Source organism: Archocentrus centrarchus, chromosome 9 (genome assembly GCF_007364275.1).
Source record: "Archocentrus centrarchus isolate MPI-CPG fArcCen1 chromosome 9, fArcCen1, whole genome shotgun sequence".
In the NCBI taxonomy this organism is placed as follows: Eukaryota; Metazoa; Chordata; class Actinopteri; order Cichliformes; family Cichlidae; genus Archocentrus; species Archocentrus centrarchus.
In genome coordinates, this window is record NC_044354.1 from 6847477 (window position 1) to 6866436 (window position 18960).

Sequence of the window (18960 nt, forward strand, 5' to 3'; positions counted from 1 at the left end):
TAAAGAACTTAAACTGAAAATACAAAAAGGACAGCATTAACACACTTAACCTGACTAATAGAAAGGTTAGTCTGCATGCTGTCAGACCGCATTACATACAACCAATTTAGCTGAACAACCTTACTGATGGAAAAAAAAAAAAACGTCGGTGCTTCACTGGCAGCTATATAGTTAACAAGCTCGTGTTAGCTAGCTACAACTTCAAAAATATAGCATCACCCCAAATTCACAAGTTGTTAAAACTCACCTGCTGCAGTAGAAACTTGTTTACCTTGTTTGTTTTCAATGCTGCATACAAATTAGCTTTACAAAGCCCTCTCTCCTGTAACAGTCCTTGTAATGCAGAACAGTAGTCAGCAAGACACACTTTTGCAGCTGCTAGCTAATTAGCGTAATAACCTGTCACTCAAATGTCAAAGGCAACGCCCAGAAAACAGCCGTATTCCACATTAGGATATTTTTCTGAGTGATAGTTTTTAGAGCCAGGATTTCCGTCTTCCAAGAAAAATAATTGTGTTGTAAAAACACCGTGTGAGAAATTCAAACAGCAATGAACGACTGTAAGCTAACACATACCAGCCACTTCATTCGGTACACTAGTTTAACCGCTCCATAATTCAGATTTCTAATCGGCCAATCACAGGGCTTTTAGACACGTAGACGTGGTCTGCTTAAGTTAAAACCAAGTATCAGAATGGTGAAGAAAGGCGATTTAAAGTATGTCTCAAACTGCTCCTCTACTGGGATTTTACCCACACGACCATCTCCAAGGTTTACAGAGGACGGTCTGAAAAAAGAGAAAATATCCAGTGAGCAGCAGTTCTTTGGGCAATGCCAGAGGTCAGAGGAGAATGGCCAGACTGCCTTGAGCATATAGGAAGGCAACAGTAGCTCAAAAATAGTCAGCTGCCATCAGCCTTTATAGCCTGAAGGGTTATAACCACCCATTACAACAAAGGTATGCAGAAGAGCATCTCTGAATGCACAACATGTTGAACCTTGAACCAAATGGGTTACAGTAGCAAAAGAACAGGAAATTGAGGCTACAATTCGCACAGGGTGGTCAAACATTGCTTGATCTGATGAGTCTCAATTTCTGCTGTGACATTCTGATGGTAGGGTCAGAATTCGGCATCAACAGCATGGATCCTTCCTGCCTTGTATCAATGGCTCAGGTTAGTGGTGGTGGTGTAATTGTGTGGAAGATATTTTCTTTTTGGGGGGCCCTTAGTACCAACTGAGCATGGTTTAAATGTCACAGCTTTCCTGAGCGTTGTTGCTGACCATGTCCATCCCTTTATGATCACAGTGTACCCATCTTCTGATCCCTGCTTCCAGCAGGATAGTGCACCATGTCACAAAGCTCAGATTATCTGAAGCTGGTTTTTTGAACATGACAGTGAGTTCACTGTGCTCAAATAGTCTCCACAGTCATCAGCTCTCAATCCAATAGAGCACCTTTGGGATGTGGTGGCACAGGAAATTCAAATCATGGATGTGCAGCCAACAGATCTGAGTAAACTGTGTGATGCTATCACCAAAATCTCCTCACCTTGTTGAATCTGTGCCATGAAGAACTAAAGCAGTTCTGAAGGCCAAAAGGGCCACAACTCAGTAAAAGCAAGGTGCAACGAATGTACATCGTGGCCATTAAAAAACTAGTTAGTTTTTATAACTTCAAAACATAAAAAACTAAAAACGGCAGTAATGCCCGAAACGTCACGTGATCTACAATAAAGCTGTTCAGAAGCCATTTCTGGTGCGGACTTAGTTTTCTATTGTTCTTTGGTCCTGCACCCAGTTTTCATCTTCCCGGATCGTGCATCTTTCTTTTGAGTTTGCATAACTTTAAACCATGTCTGATAAGATAAAGTTACATGAGTAGGAACAGTGGAGTGGAAATGAAAACAGAGACTTATAAAGCAAAGATGTCAGCAAATGCAACAAATTGCTACCACACTGGGGATTCACTGGTGAAAATGAGATGTTACAGAGCGGCACTGTAATAAAATAACATCAGTATGAGTCAAAATGACTGTGGGGATGAATAGTTATTAAATTATGTTGTCATTGTGACTCCTTTGCCGGCAACCATTCATATGGGCTGGAGTTCTCACAAACCAAAATATTGAGAAGCTTGTTGTGCATGTTTGTCGTGAACCGTTTGATAAATCAGACTGAAATGATCAAAACAAAGACCATAAATACTGTCAGCTGCCACTGCTACCCCTCGGCCTCCTGGCAGGAGAATCTTCCCCTGGAAGCGCAAGTTCTAGAACACATAATTACCAGGTCTTGGCAATGAGCTTTAGTGACTTGCAAATGGCTAAGTAAGAACCAGGAATTAGAAATGCTAAATCATAATATATAAGCCACCGAGAATACTGTCACTCTCTGTGATTGGTGTTATTATGGTAAGAACTTGTCCGAGGTTTATAGTAGATGCATCTATGGTATGAATTTGAACATCCTAGGTCACATCGTTCAAGTTATCATGTTCACAAAGGTGAAAGTTGGCCACCCGCCTGGCACTGTGACGATAATACCCATCATCATTTTTAGGCTGAGGGGTAAAAAGTCCATTTGTGACTTAAAGGACTTGAAGGTACCAGAGATGAAAAACAAACAAAAAACTTCACCCTGGCAATGTGAAGCAAGCAGGTCCCAAGATAAAGTTTTCCCAGCTTTGAGGGAGTGATTGAGGCAGTTACCAGTTAGAGCACAGGATACTGGTGATTGTTATAATGACGGGAAAAAATAAATTACAAGGTTACCAAAGCAACCGAACCCTGAAATGTCTGCTAGCAACCAGCCGTCAGTTTCAAAGCAATTCACGGCGAGCTAATCACTTCCCATGTGGATACAGCTTCACGCTCTGAAGTCCCTGCAAATTTGTTACATATGAAACTGATGAGTGATAAAGCAAATATCTCTTCTCAGCCTCCAGGTGTATGCAAGTGGTGGAGAGCAGCACTGATGTGTCCAGAGAGACAGAGAGAGATGGAAATTCTGAAGGTTGGACTGCCAAATTGGGCGGGTGTGTTTGGTAAATAACGCGAGCAGAGTGAGACATGTGTTTATGATGCAGGCTTTCCCAGTGCATGGAAAGTTGGATTTTCATCAGTCAGTAAAACTACTTTCAGGTGCTCCCTTATTCTCAAGGGAGCAACTGAAAGTAGTTTCACAGCGGGTAGCTTTGCATTTTTGATTTGGCAGATTTTAACGTCGGATGCCCTTCCTAACGCAAACCCCAAAGGATTTGCATCTCCTCCTGGAACTGAAACAGGGATCTTTCACTTGTTACAGGGTAAACCACTATACTATGGAGCCACAAGTGAGTATTAAAGATCACTGTAAATTGCTGTAGAGCTGCAGGTTTAACAACTGTTCACAGGAAATTGTAGGAGAACTTCCAGAAACTATCATGTACTGAAGTTGAATTGGGATTTCTGCCAGTTCTACAAGTTTATTTCCCAGTCCCTAGGTCTGGAGGATGCTTTATCTTGTCAACAGCAGTGTTGTGAGGGATTAAACTGTCATTAACGCTCCAGAAGTTACACCTTTTTCTAAAAGGTACTCCAGAGGGACTCAATTTTAAAAGGTGTATCTGCCATAAATAAAGGCTCAGCATAATTATATACATTTATCCAGATTCCAACTTGAATAGATTTTCCAAGTAAGTCAGCTAAGGTGCCAGTCACACAGGAGTTGGCAGCCCCCCTGGCAGCAATTGGTTAACAACCAGAGCAATTGAAGTTTTATGCAAATGATTTCACCAAAAAGCCAGCAAGTACTCATTAACTGGCTGGGGCATGCACATTTTTCCCTATTAGCCAAGAGGTCACTAACCAATAATTGGTAAATGGACGTTTTTACTCTGCAAGCTTTTAATGTATTTGCTACAGTACCAGACCATGTATCAATCAGCAGTATCCTGCACTCTCATTGGTAGTTGTTTCAGCCGCACACAAGGTTGAGAAAAGTTTATCTCACCAGAACTTATTTTGTCGGCAGTCGCGTGAAGTCACCAAATGTTATTCACTCTTCTGGTCTTTGGTCGCCATGTCATTGTGAATTGCTTCCAGTGTGGACACAGCTTAAAATGAGCCTTATCTGCAACTAGCAATGGTCAACACAGACAGACAGATTTTGTCATCTGGACGATGCACCAAACGGTGCACATCAGAACAAAAATCCATTGCATGGCTCAAAATAGTGCCAAAAAGTTTCATATTAAAGAAGTAAATTAACATATATAAAATCTATAAAATATAAATGTAAAATATTTATACATATCTAAAAAAACCCCACATTTTATTTAAACAAATAATAAGTTTATTTTGTTTATCGTTTAGCATCAGTCTGACTTGAATATCCTGATCTCAGTACTGTGGAATTGTCTGGAAACAAATGTATTTGTCAGACTTTCCTTTATACAGTACATAAAAATACAGACCTGGAAATGTCTTATCAAATTCCATATTCCTTCATACTGCGTAAAAATCCTGTAAACTGCTGCAGAGCTTCATTATTGTGCAGCCTTGCATGGGACCTCATCACCGGCGCTGCCTTATTCATATGAGCTGCATATCACCACTGGTCCACTCATTTATTGCTTTGCCTTTTTTCCAAAAAATAACCATTTACTTAGTTACAATAGTTGGTGTGAAATAATCTATAGCCAATATGTAACTACAATAACTGTGACAAACATTTGGAACAGGCAGAAAATGAGCCCTCCTGCTATTAAGAAAATTTAATTCGAGCAAGGCTTTATTAAAGAAAGAACAAATTTAAAAATTCAGTGGTACATAATGTACTTGGTGATAATACTGCCAGCATGTCTTTGACATGTATGAGCCTCCTTCAATAAACCACCGGGGGAGCTGGGATTCTGCTGAGCAGGCAGATAGATTACACTGCTGGGACATCATTGTGATGGGCTCGTATTTACAGTCTGCAAGAACACCAGGCTATCCAAAAAGGAATGCTAATATGGCAAATATACACAACTATGCAATCGAAGGTGTGAGCTGTCTCGCTGCTTCACTGCACACAAACACGCACAGAAAATCAATCTGTGAATCAGTAGCTCTGCGTCACGGAGCCAGAGAGAATCATCGATTTCCCAGAACAAAAAGAATGCTATATCTTTACTCTCTGCTCTCATTCCACCTATAGCTGCACTCTTCTCACTGTAATGATATAGTACATGTAGAAAATCCTTATAGAAACAGCTATCAATCAAATAAAACAGTTTACAGAGAGTTGTGCAGCTCTAACTAATAGCACTATAACTGAATTAGTTATGACCTTTTCCATATTCTTTGTCGAAGTAAAACTTTCAACATAGGGCACAATTTATAATATCAGTGCAAGAATTACTCTTAAAATTCATTTAGAAAACCACATAATCCACTTTTTATGGGAAGATTTGCTCCTTTACGGCCTTATCGCATACAATGGCAACATCCAAATGGTTATTAAAGGCTTTAATTCGGCTGTATCAAAATGGAACTTTTCAGAAAACTTTAATTACTATTTTTTAATCTTCTCACTTAAATACCTGTTTTTAAGGCCTGACAATCGGTTTCTCGTATGGTTTATCGGATGCTTTAATAAAACCTCTGTACATTAGTAACTTCTGCATTTTCCAAATATAAAAGCAGTTTTCATGATGATACCACGGGGCTGTGTTTATTCCACCTGGATACCTAGTAATTACTTTTTTTTTTTTGCATTTTTGGCCATAGCGGCTTTTGTCTACAGTGGAGAGTGACAGGAAATGGGGGAAAGATACAGGGGAAGACACACGGGCAAATTGGCGACGGGCCGGGACGCGAACCCGCACTGCCCGCACCTCAACGCGGCGTGTGTATGTGGTCGCCAGCTTCACCACTAAGCCACCCAGGCGCCCCAGTAATTACTTTTGTTTAGCAGTGTGACTTTTACACATCCACGAATCAGCCCAACAGGCCTCTTTATTTAAAAAGTGCTCTTCTCAATTATGGCAATTTACTGGTTAAACTTACTGAAATCACTCTTAAGTCAATTTTGCTATCACCTGACAAGACAATGGATGCAGTAGTCATGGCCATGATGGGAAAGACCTGCTTACATGGGTTCAGGCTGCAGATGAAAAGATAGATATGTATTTTCAGCTGATAACTGTATGGTAGCAGGTAGTGGGACATGCTGCAGAAAACGTTAACATTTTACTTTTAATATCTTTTAAATGCAGTCAGAAACAGTAGATTTTTTTTCATTTAGATTCAGTCACAAGTCTTGTGAATACTGGTCTGTATGCTGTTATGTTGGTACTATGAATGCCCTGATTGTAAATCTGATGGCTGATTCTGATGTTCAAAATAATATGGCCAGCATCTGATAGCTGATGCCTTTTTTTTTTTTTTTTTTGGTTAGACATGTTTTGTTATGTATCCCTCCTTTTGATCCAGGAAAAACCAAACAAATATTTTTTAATATTTATAGTACAGTCATGTGAAAAAAAACATTTTCTCACGGGACTTTATGCAGTCCTGTGAGAAAACAAAGCACACCCCATAATTCAATAGCTTATACTTTTAGCAGCAATAACTTGAAGTAATTGTTTTCTGTGCGACTTTTTCAGTCTCTCACATTATTGTAGAGTAGTTTTGGCCCACTCGTCTTTGCAATGTTGCTTCAGTAAATTGAGGTTTGTGGGCATTAGTATTTCAATCAGGTTGACGGTCTGGACTTTGACTGGGCCATTGCAACACCTTGATTCTTTCCTTTTTCAGCCATTCTGTTGGAGATTTGCTGCTGTGTTTGGGATCACTGTACTGCTGCATGACCCATTTTCTGCCAAACTTTAGTTTAGCCTCTAGAATATTTTGGTATACAGATAAATTCACAGTGATCCAGGTCCCGTGGCTGCAAAACAAGCCCCAATTATTGTCCCCTCATAACTGAGTTTGACAGTTGGTATGAGGTGTTTGCGCTGATATGCTGTGTTTGCTTTTCACTAAATGCGGTGCTGTGGATTATGGCCAAACATCTTCACTTTGGTTGCATCCATCCAAAGAACATTGTTCCATAAGTCTTGAGGTTTGTTCAGATGCAACTTTACAAACCTAAGCCATGTTGCATTTTCTTTTCAGAGATAAGCGACTTTCTACTGAAAAACCTTCCAAACAAGACATACTTGTTCAGTCTTTTTCTAACTGCACTCTCATGAACTTTAACATTTAACATGCTGACTGAGACCTGACTTTAGGGAGAATTTGCTGGGACCTCCACTCCTTGTGTTAATACACACCTGAATTCTCCAGACCAGCAAACTGCCAAAACTTCAGTAATATAGAGATGCTCACACTTGCTGAATCAATTGGATTTCAGTCAACAGGGTAAAGCGGCTGGTGCATCCATTGGCGCATGCATTTGTTCAGTTTTCCCTAACATCAACCTGAGGTATAATTAATCAGAACAGCTGGTGTTATTTATGTTAGCAAGCCCCCCCCTCCATTTCAAAGTATTTGGGACATCCTATCATGTTACTTGGGAATTTGCCCATATTAACATTGAGGATTATAAAGAAGTTAAACTGCTGTGCTATGTTAGGCATATGTGATGTAGCTAAAAAAATACAAGGCCATTAAAAGATTCTTGACTGATATATAACACAATACTGCCTCAAAGCTTCATTGTCCTCTTTTTCTTTCAGCTGTTCCCTTTAGGGGTCACCACAGCAGTTCATCTCTAGCATCCTCCTCTGTCACACCAGCCCTCTGCGTGTCCTCCTTCAATACATCCATGAATCTTCTCTGTAGTCTTCCTCTTTTTCTCCTTCCTGGCAGCTCCATCTTCAGCATCATTTGTCTAATATATCCACTATCCCTCGGCACATGTCAAAACCATCTCAGGCTTGCCTCTCTAACTTTGTCTCCACATGACTCAACCTGACCTGTCCCTCTAATATATTAATTTCTATTCTTGTCCATCCTGATCACTCCCAATGTAAACATTAACATCTTCAACTCTGCCACCTCCAGTCTTTTTGTCAGTGCAATCATCTCTTGTAAACCTTCCCGTTCACTCTTGTTGCTATCCTTCTGTTCTCCACCCTGCCTGCACTCTCTTCTTCACCTCTCTTTTGGGCTGTCTGTTGCTTTGGATAGCTGACCCCAGGTATTTAAACTCATCCACCTTCACTACCTGTAAAAGCACACCACCACTGTATCTAGAGCAGTAGAGACGTGTTCTCTGGAGTGACAAATCACACTTCTACGTCTGGCAGTCCGATGGACGAGTCTGGGTTTGGCAGTTGCCAGGAGAACAGTACTTGTCTGACTGCATTGTACCAAGTGTAAAGTTTGTTGTTGGTGGTGATGGTGAGGATTATGGTGTGGGGGTGTTTTTCAGGAGTTGGGATTGGCCCCTTAGTTCCAGTGAAAGGAACTCTTAATGCTTCAGCAAACCAAGACATTTGGGACAATTTCATGCTCCCAACTTTGTGGAAACAGATCGGGGATGGCCCCTTCCTGTTCCAACAACTGCGCACCAGTGCACAAAGCAAGGTCCATAAAGACATGGATGAGCGAGTTTGTCTCTGGAGCTTGAAAAAGGCGACTGGACTTCTTATTGTTTCTCGAAGACGTTTCACCTCTCATCCGAAAGGCTTCTTCAGTTCTCAACCAAATGGTGGAGAGACCCAGGTATTTAAACCCCTGTGGGCGTAGTCCCCTGGAGGTGGTTATGACCCTCTATTGATCATGTGCGTGAACACATGTGCCCAGGTGTGAAGGGGGCGTGGGTCATATTTAATCAGTGGTTTCAGTTGAAACCAATTTAGGACTCCGCTCCATTGTTTCCTGTGGCCTATTGAGGTCACTGGAACAAAGGTGTGAATGGGGGTTGAGACGTCTGGGAAGGGAGCTCAGGACAGCACTGTAAGCGGGGGAAAGTTGGTGACGTAATCCACCTCCTCTGTTCAATGATGGTTGTTCACAGTGGACATAGATGGCTTCTTTCACTCCTCTTTCAAACCATCTGTTTTCCCTGTCCAAAATGTGAACATTGGCATCCTCAAAAGAGTGCCCTTTTTCCTTCAGATGCAGATGTACTGCTGAATCTTGTCCTGTCGAGGTGGCTCTTCTATGTTGTGCCATTCGTTTGTGAAGAGGCTGTTTGGTTTCACCAATGTAGAGGTCCGAGCACTCTTCACTGCACTGAACAGCATACACTACATCGCTGATCTTGTGTTTGGCGGGTTTGTCCTTGGGATGCACCAGTTTTTGTCTTAGGGTGTGACTTGGTTTGAAGTATACTGAGATGTCATGCTTGGAGAAAATTCTTCTGAGTTTCTCTGACAAGCCTGATACATATGGGATGACAATGTTGTTCCTCTTGTCCTTCCTATTCTCTGTAGTTTGTGTTTGGCCTTCATTCCTGTGCATCTTAGCTGATTTAATGAAGGCCCAGTTGGGGTAACCGCATGAAGTTTTTCTTCAAGTGCACCTGTGTTTTTCCCTACAGATGGAAAAAGAAATTTTCAAGCTCCAGAGACTACTATGACCTGGATGACTGAGAATCTACACAGACATGAGCGAGTTTGGTGTGGAAGAACTTGACTGGCCTGCACAGAGTCCAGACCTCAACCCAATAGAACACCTTTGAGATGAATTAGAGCGGAGACAGTAAGCCAGGAACCTCTTGTCCAACATTAGTGTCTGACCTCACAAATGAAGAAGAGTTGAAGCTGTTATTATATTGCAAAGGGTGGGCTGACATCATATTAAAGCTTATGCATTAAGAACAGGATGTCACTCAAGTTCATATGTGTGTAGGCAGATGAGTGAATACTTATGAACTGGTGTGAGGGTAAATAATAAAATAAAAGATCCATGAAAGTTGCCGTCACACTGTCACTACTTACTGGGCCACTTGATTCGAACAAACACAAGTGCACCTGTGTTTTTCCCTACAGATGGAAAAAGAAAATGCCTATTATGTAAAGGCCCATTTCCACCAATGCCTAAGCTGATAATTTGGGTACAGTTTCAAAGACAGTTTAATCACTGGAATCTATCAGATGTTGATATATTTTTCTTGCCTTTGGATGACCCCACTCGACAGGCCCTGGCAGAATGATTAAAAGATGTGTGAGAGGCGGAATAAGAACAAATTGCTGTGACTTTTGATGTTCTTTCATAAAAACAACATTAAGGCTTGCACAAAACTGTACAAGATGTGACTGAGGGAAAACAGGAGGGGGGAGGAAGATAGGCTTGCAAAAACAGAGATCAGATTGTTTTTGACTAAAAGGATTTGATGATAATTACACTGATCAACGTGTTTTTGACTAATAGGATCTGATGATAATTATACGGATCACTGAGCTGTTTCTATCAGATACTGTCAGATAAAAAGGTTTCCACTTCGCAATGGATTCACAAAACGGGAGTACTAATTACACGTCACATACCCGTCATCTCTCTCTGTTCACACCTTCATATTTTCCCCTATATCCTCCCTTTAAACGGGTTTTCAATGCTCCCTGACAGCCATGCAGTTTAATTAACTACAGTGCGATATGAAACACCGGAGCAAACGTGCAAGGTTGGAAATGACTGAGGTATGCTAAGATGCCAAATACCTGCAAGCGTTCCTCCTCCTATTCTCAAAACGTGCTAATATACAAATCTGAGGCCACATTAACCCCTCTGCTCACAAAACTGTTCAGATTTGCGTAAATAAAAGAAGAAAAACTTCAAAAGGAACAATCAGTAGAGATCCTCTTCAAACATCATAATGCAACCTCATTTCTTACACAACTGGCCTGCCCTGTAATTGGTTCATGAACTGAAGACTTGACAGCTTTTAAGCAATAATTGAGAGTTAACTGTGTAAAATGTCTTGATGCAAAGTCAAACATCAGACGTCTTCAGTGGCTGCACTGATAATGAACAATATAAGCTTGTTTGATCAACACCAACTGCCTCACACCCACTTCACATAAAGTTTACATTAATTTCAAACAAACACCCGGACCTGTAATGCTTCTATGGCAACAACAGACCACACTATGTGTGGAGAAATATAAGAAAGAAAGAACATACTGATCATACTATGTACTTCATGATACTGTGAGTACAAATCCTATAAATAACTCACAAGAGGCATTCGCTGAGTGTCCATGTTACTTTCTCACAGAAGGCAGAGGACAGATTCATAATGAGAGGACAGTTACATTTCGAATTCTCCAACATAACCAAGTCATTTTCTTGAGCAGTTTTTCTGCTTGACCTTCTGCATTCTGCATTACAGAGAGACGCACAGCATGGTGGATTAAAATAGTGACAAGCGGCACACTCCTTTGAGCTCTTGTAGCCCCTTAACTGGCAAGGGCCCGGTGACGGGCCGTTTGTAGTCCCTTTTATATGGCAGGCTAGACCCTCCCATTTTTATTGACACGTCATTCGGCCAATCATGTAACTGGCTGCACCAAATCACCTGACAAAGCTACGTGACGCCCTCTGAGTATTATTGGCTCTGGGAAACCCATTTCTTAACATTATTGGCCGAATGAGGTGTCAGTCAAAATGGGCGGGTCTAGCCTGCCATATAAATGCACTTCATTCGGCCTGCGGACCAGACGCAGCCGATTAATAGGCTATGAAATGGGTTTTTCAGAGCCAATAATAACCAGAAGGCGTTATGTAGTTTTTGTCAGGTGATTTTTTTGCTGCCAGTTAAGGGGTTAAAACTCATCACAGCTGTGAATAATTTTAAAGTTAAGGGCAGCTAAGAAAGCACTGAGCTCCACTACATTTAAACATGGAGCAATAAGTTCAGTGCCAATCAAATACTGTGAACAAGCCTTGCTTTGTATGTAGTACAAAATTCAAATATTATAACTGTCTTCATACTAGATTGAGAAACCAGAGTTAATAATAAAACCACATTTCCCTTCTTTTCTTTAGTTTCTCTCTTTCTTTTTTCTGTTTCGACCAGTGTTCAAGACTCTCCTGTAAAAGGTGAAAACTGCCAACTTATCAAACGTGAATTTATCAAGGTCATATTAATTCTTTTGCTTGCATTTATCTTCAGAAATGACCTATAACTGGCTGTTTTTGCAAACAGGCTTTCTTTTGAATACTTATTTAAAGCCAGTGTAAGATAAAATGAGTATGGCTCAGTAACACTAAAGTAAAAACAGGACGGGAACCTCTCTGAGACTAGAATAAATCTGTGACTGGCACTGAGACCAAGTGCAATTAGTTGTGGTGACCACTTTCAATTCCAAGGGGACTTCACAGACCATCTGCTGGAAGGCAACCTGTCTCCAAACAGTCGTGGTCTGGCTCAGTCTGACTGCAGTCACTCTCAGACAGATTACCAAAGGTTTGCAAATAGTTCTCTGCATTTATAAATTAGATGGCAAACTGCCGACACATCACAGTAAGTTAGTTTGCACCAAGGAGTGTAACAGGTGAGAAACATGTCACTTTGCTATAGGGGACTCAACTAAACCAGTTGTCAACTGGTTGTATTCTGGTTATATTCCAATATAAAAGCAAGGTTGCTGAGTGTCATTTTGCAGTTAAATTGCCCTCCTGGAACAACTTATTGTGAAGGAATTTCTGTTTGAAATCTATGAGGTCCTTAACAAGAATTTCTGTGTGTGCAGACAGCAACATATTTTCAACAGATAGCAGCAGATTTGCAATTTTTGCTGATTAATCGCTGTTAATCACCATATTATTACATGCAAATTGCATGTAATTACCAACTTGACCCCAATCAGTTGCATCCTGATAGACTGATTCTGTCTTATTGCTGTTTTATTGCCGTCTTGACACACCAAAGTCACTTTGAAGATGGCAGTTGACTGCAAGTGGTTACAGACCTGGTTCCTGTTTTGAAAGAAGACATTTCAAAGGCAACGAGATTGCATGTTTACTGCAAACAGTCGCAATAATTTTGGATGTACCACAGTCTCCAACCACTGTTTCTCCTAATGTGATGCAGCGCTACAGAGCAAAGCAAATGCAAAAGATGTCCATCACATTTGGAGAGGTCAAAGTATATTCTAAAGCCCTCTCCTGTTTCAGCAAAAGTACAAAACTCAGAGATAATAATTTTGTAATCTGAGTCTCAGAAAGCATGCAGGAGAGTGTGTGAGGTGGTTGTTGTCCGGTACCATCTTGTTTCAGTTCAGGTGGACACTTAGTCTATTGATGATGTGTATAATTCAATAACTGAGTCATTAGTCAAACACGCAGCCAGATGAATGCTCCAACTGGATGATAAAAGTGCATTCAATTGTCGCACATCACTAAAACATCCATAATCCTTCTGCACACTTAAAAGCATTGATCACACTCACACTCTCAGACACGTGCATGTGCACACACACACACACACACACACACACACACACACACACACACACACACACACACACACACACACACACACACACACACACACACACATTCAGAGGTTTAGAGCTCAAGCAGATATGATAAATGTGGCAGATATGGCAGCGTGATTGCACTATGACAAATAATCAAATGAACAGACTAAGAATCTGAGTTCATCTGATGGGCAGGGACATCTTTGAGTGTGTGCATATGTGTGTGTGTTCACACACACACACACACATTGTGTTCTTCAGTGATGTCTGACCTAGAGCTGAATAATGGCAGACAAGAGAGGTGTGTAATTATCTATATTTGTATTCACGGTCACAGGAGTTATACGGAAGGTGTGCAAAAAGAAGGTTGACAGCAATGTTAAATTGGAAAAGAAACAGGACAATCTGGACCTGCACAAAGCTCAAACACATCACAAAGAAGACATTTGTCGTGGTGAAACTGTAATTAGTTTTAAGAGAGAATAACTGAGTTACACGTGAGTGAAATGATAATTCGCTAAAGGCTGAGATCACAGTAGGGTGACTGAATTTCACTGAACACTCATATGATGTGGTATATATATGTGTGAATTACTTTTTTTTATTTTTATTCTTCTTATTTATATGTGTGTGTATATAAGGTTGCAGGTACAAAATACATTTCACTGTGCATTGTACTGTGTATAACTGTGCATGTGACAAATAAACACTATCTTATCTTATCTTATCTAAACTGAAGGGTTCATGTACCAACCCAAGAAAACGCAGGTTGTAATCATTTTAAGATATCCCACTTCTCTAGTGCACATCACCAACAGTTACACTCTGTGGCTGACCTTGATGTGCTAAACTACTGAAGAAAATCATACCCTCAAAATCACGATACAGCTTTGCATTACTGTAACCAGCATGTGCAGACACGCCTTTTTTTTTTTTTTTTTTCAGCTGTACTGCTTAAACGGCATACTAAATATACAGGTAAGTTTAAGTCATGCATTGGTTGCAGATCAGGGTGCAATAAAAGAAGTACATTATAAAAACAACAGCAAAAGCAAAACAAGCAATAAAAGAAAGAAACAACATTAAAAATAAAACATTAAAGTGTAGATATAGATGTTGGGAGGAGAGTTACTCTGAAGGCCAGTTTGTACTGTAAAAGGTACATTTATACTCTGGCTTTTAAAAAGTGCTTACTGTGCAATAAGCACAGGGGCTGCATCCTGCATTTTTATAGATCTGGTAGTGACAGCACTGGACTATTGGAGGCCACAGGCTAGGACATGTGCCTAGGTGAGCTCTCTACTACAGCAGCTGAGGCTAAGCAAATGTTATGCAAACCATTAACTCTAATAGCTGCTGGGAGCCTCTGTGGCAAAGGTAAAACTTATGTAAAGTGCCTGGGCTTTGTTAGAAGACCGCGTGGTTGAGTTCTGAATAAGTTTTGGTTTAGAGCAGCATTTCGGAAACTTTGTGTAGCATTCCTCACTTCAGAAGCCAAAAAAAGTTAATGCCCCACTCCCTATATTTTTTCCCCCCAAGGGTCCAACATCAATTCTAGTTAAAGGCCCAGACAATAGCAATATCCATCCATCCTCTTCCGCTTATACAATTCAGGGTCACAAGGGAGCCTATCCCAACTGTCACTAGGTCAGAGGTGGAGTACGGCCCGGACAGACTGTCAGTTTACTGCAAGGCTAGCACACAGAGACAGACAACCATTCACAACCATGCCCAACTTAGATATCACCAATTAACCTAACATGCATTTATTTATTTTTTTAACTGTGGCAGGAAGCTAGGGTACCCCCTAAGGAACAAGAAGAACAAGCCACTAACTCCAGCTGGTTGGTGGATTCAAATCCTTCTTGCCTTCTTGTTTCGAGGCAACAATTTTAACAACTGCATGCCCATGCCCCACCTCCAGTGGCTCCATGCCCCACAATTTGACTGCAGCTGGTTTAGTCACTGTTTCTAAAAGAAATTTTTCAGAATAGAGTTCTTCATTAAATTTTTTTAGTCCACAATTAGGCTTAAATAGGAAGCCACCTCACCTCCTTCTCAGCTCACCCTCTTGGTCTCTAGATCTCGCTCCCTCCTCATCCATCACACATATGACCTTTATTTTGTTAATAAATGGTGTTAATTAGAATCAAAACCTGTGTTGTGGCATTTTTTTTTTTTAAACTTCAGCATGAAACACTAATGCAGAGGTGCTGTGCAACAGAACAAAAAACTCAGATGCTATAAACCTTTTCTTGGTGCAAGTACATCCCGGAATCAAAACCCTTTGGCCTAACTTTGCCTAAATTTACACAAATTACATTTTCAGAGCGATTTTTATCAGATTTTAACAAAAAGAGGTGAACGACATTTTCCCCCCCTAAGAGGCACACTAAATAAATAAATAAATAAGGTACGCGAAGTGCCGGCCATTGGATAACTGAACTGAAAAATGGTTACAGGTTACAATGAAACTGACATTAAAAAAAATAAATAAATAAAAAATCCAAATTGGCCCACACTGTGTCAGCTGTCTGAATATGTTGAGGAGAATGACTCATCGCCATTCACCTGGAGATTCCTTCGCCTAATGATGTCCTCTTTCTGACGTTTTGAGCGGTGCTCCATTTTCCTTTTAGGACACTGTATTGGACTGGACTGAGATGATCCCTGCGCCACACCGTGCACAGATGCTATGGAAGATGACATTGAGAAGAATTTAACTGTTTTTTTTTAAGGGTGATGTATTACTGATCACAGTACTTCTTTAAATATAAGATGTGTATGCATTATGAAGAAAAATATAATAAAATATTTAACTACTATTCAGTGTTAAGTAAACTCCTTGATTAGGGAATTCTCACATTCGCTCGACTTTTATGTTCAGTGTGATCTAATTTATTTAAGATTAAAAGAAGCCTTCTCAGACTGAAGGCCTTTCCACATGACTAACACAATATGCTATTAATACCCATCATATCAAAGTAAAGTCAAATGTCTTTACATAAGCCAATACCACAAATCACATCCGCCCCAGGGCGCACATTCTGTACGGCACATCTTCCCCTCTTTCTTTAGGTGTTTGTAACATTAAATATTGCCGGGTTTGTGTGCATGTACAACCACTAAAAGGGGTAATGTGAATGTGCATGCAATGCTGCCACATGGCTTAGAAGACCTCTGAAAAAAAAAAAAAAGATAGAAGGCAATTTATTAAGGTCTCATGATTGCATCTCTAACAGCGGATAAACTAATACAATCAGGTCTGAGGGCTTTGTGGTTGTATGTCATAGTGAGAGATGGAGACATGTGAGGGTCATTAGGTGGGCTTGACTGGAGCCCAAAAGCGTGAATTTTCTATGTTTATCCCCCCCCCTCTTTCTCTTTTTCGTCCTCACTGTGGAAGCATGGTTTCAGTAAAACACTGGTGTTACTGTTTGCCTTCCTGCCAGCCTCTATCACTTCTCTGCAAAGTGAAAAATACCAAACCTTCCTGTAAGGCTTGTTCTCAAAACAGTGTACAAGTTATCCGACTCTTACAAAAACAACACCCAACAAAAATGTTTTCACTAAGGAGGCGGGCAAAACGGAGAGGCAAAGTGAGAAGATGTGAGGCATGAGGAAATTAATATTTTGCTTTTTGTTACCATAGATTAAAATTAGACTTTAGTCTTTAGTCTTGATGGAGCTTTCTCCTCCTAGGAGTCGTTCCTGTCAAACATCAACATGCTTTCTGTGTAAAACCTTGTTAGGTTTGCATTTATTAGAATATGTAGAACAAACAAAAGACAAAAACAAAAGAGAAACTTACTTTTGTCAGATTAAAGCAAGGATGGGAAAATAAGCTGCTGTTGTTGCTGCTGCAGAAAGGTTAATACAGCCTATCTGCCCCCAAGGTTTCATTGAGCGTTTATAGTAGCAGTACCCTGCCTCAACGTAATGTCATGAGGAAGTGTAACATTTTCATGAAATACAATATCAGTCTTATTAAGCTGCAGGGAAAACAAGCACTGGCGCTACGCCACACAGCAGGCCACTTATTTAATAAGTGAGGCGATTGTTTCAATTGTCATCCAGTAACTACACTGATAACAAGATGTGTTATGAGTTTGATTAAGCTCAGCAGGTAATTGACTGATTGATCACACTGTACCCAATAATTAGCAAGAGCAGTACATCTAGTGAGGGGGTGTGTATTATCTGATGTGTTTAAAAAAAATGGATAAAACATGAAGAGATACACCGATCTCCTTCAAGCCATCCACGAATATCCCTCAATTAAAGAAGTGTCTGAAATCGTTACATTGTATTTGCAGTCTTCAAATAATGAGCAATTGCTTCTTAAACTGTGCAGCTGGTGGCACAAACCCTGTAATTTATTTAGCGGTAACATCAGTAGCAGTCAACGCATAGTAAGTAAACATAGTGTTAATTAGTGCTATTTCCAGCTGGCCTTAATTGCCCTCAGTTACTGAAACCAGCATTTTATTGAACCCATGTTTCAAATGCAGAACCTTTTAAATCCATTACTGAATTAAATTTAGTACACTTCTTATTTACAAGAACATCAAGTTCTAAAATATTACAACTCTGTATCTGTGACCAGCCGCAGCTCTTCGAGAGATCTGAAAGTACAGTACTGAGTGGAAGCCAATAAATGAACTGATATTAACATGAACCAGTAACATCTGTAAATGAGCTGTGGTTTGCTGACACACTGAAGCTTTTACCCAACAGTCTTCAGTATTTTAACTACTTGATTCAAAGTTATGAGGTTAACAGGTTCATAGCATTATGAATAAAAAGGTGAAATAAAACTCTGTATTGACACTAGTTGACAACTGATCCAAGTTACCATTTGACAATAATAGACCACTGGATGCCACAGATTGATATTGTAGAATAAGGTGCATGTCACTATCAAATTATTTTTAGTAAGGAGTCGGTGTCTAGGAGAACGCACATCAATCAAACAACATATCTGTGCGATGCTGCGGTGTAAATAAATGCACCCTCAAGTAGAGGTTTGCCTTACACGTGAAAGATTCCCAGCTCGAGACCCGGAGGAGACACAAACCCAGCTTCAGGGGGTCACAAGCTAATGTACTCTCAGTACTCATCCAAAGTCTGGATAAATGGGAAGGTTGGATCAGGAAGGACATCCAGTATAAAATCTGTGCCAAATCAAACATGCGGATCCGCTGGGCGGGCCCCTTGGGAAATAATGAGTAAATAAGACTTTTATTTAGAATGGAAAATAAAGAAAAGGACGGTGAAGCCAACGTTGAGTACTGGAACAAATTTAACACAGCATACAGCAGAGCACCATTTATGCTAGAAAAGCTGTTAACCCCAGAAGCTTCAACTGGTAAGTTAATGTTGCACTTATTTAGTATAGCACTAGCAATATAATGTTATAATGCTAATCACGAGGCATAGTCCAAACATCTGAGCTGTGCTGGCGTAGGTGCAACCAGGCAGTTTATTTCACACTTATCATGCTTTGGTGACTAACAGATTGCTGTGGCCACCATTTCAAATGTGTTGGTTGCACTGCTGAG

The 18960-nt window shown here is 40.4% G+C and overlaps 1 protein-coding gene across 3 annotated transcripts in view; it reads right to left on the reverse strand.

Annotated features, from left to right (window-relative positions):
- Positions 1–668, reverse strand: part of gpat2 (glycerol-3-phosphate acyltransferase 2, mitochondrial) — a 44358-nt gene extending 43690 nt beyond the window's left edge. The window contains exon 1 of one of the 3 annotated variants that reach the window (XM_030737940.1): positions 272–668. The gene's annotated coding sequence lies outside the window, so the exon portion shown is untranslated. Of the gene's footprint in view, positions 1–247 lie in introns of all 3 variants that reach the window. The other 2 variants (XM_030737939.1, XM_030737942.1) reach the window with 2 other exon arrangements.
- Positions 669–18960: the final 18292 nt, after the last annotated feature.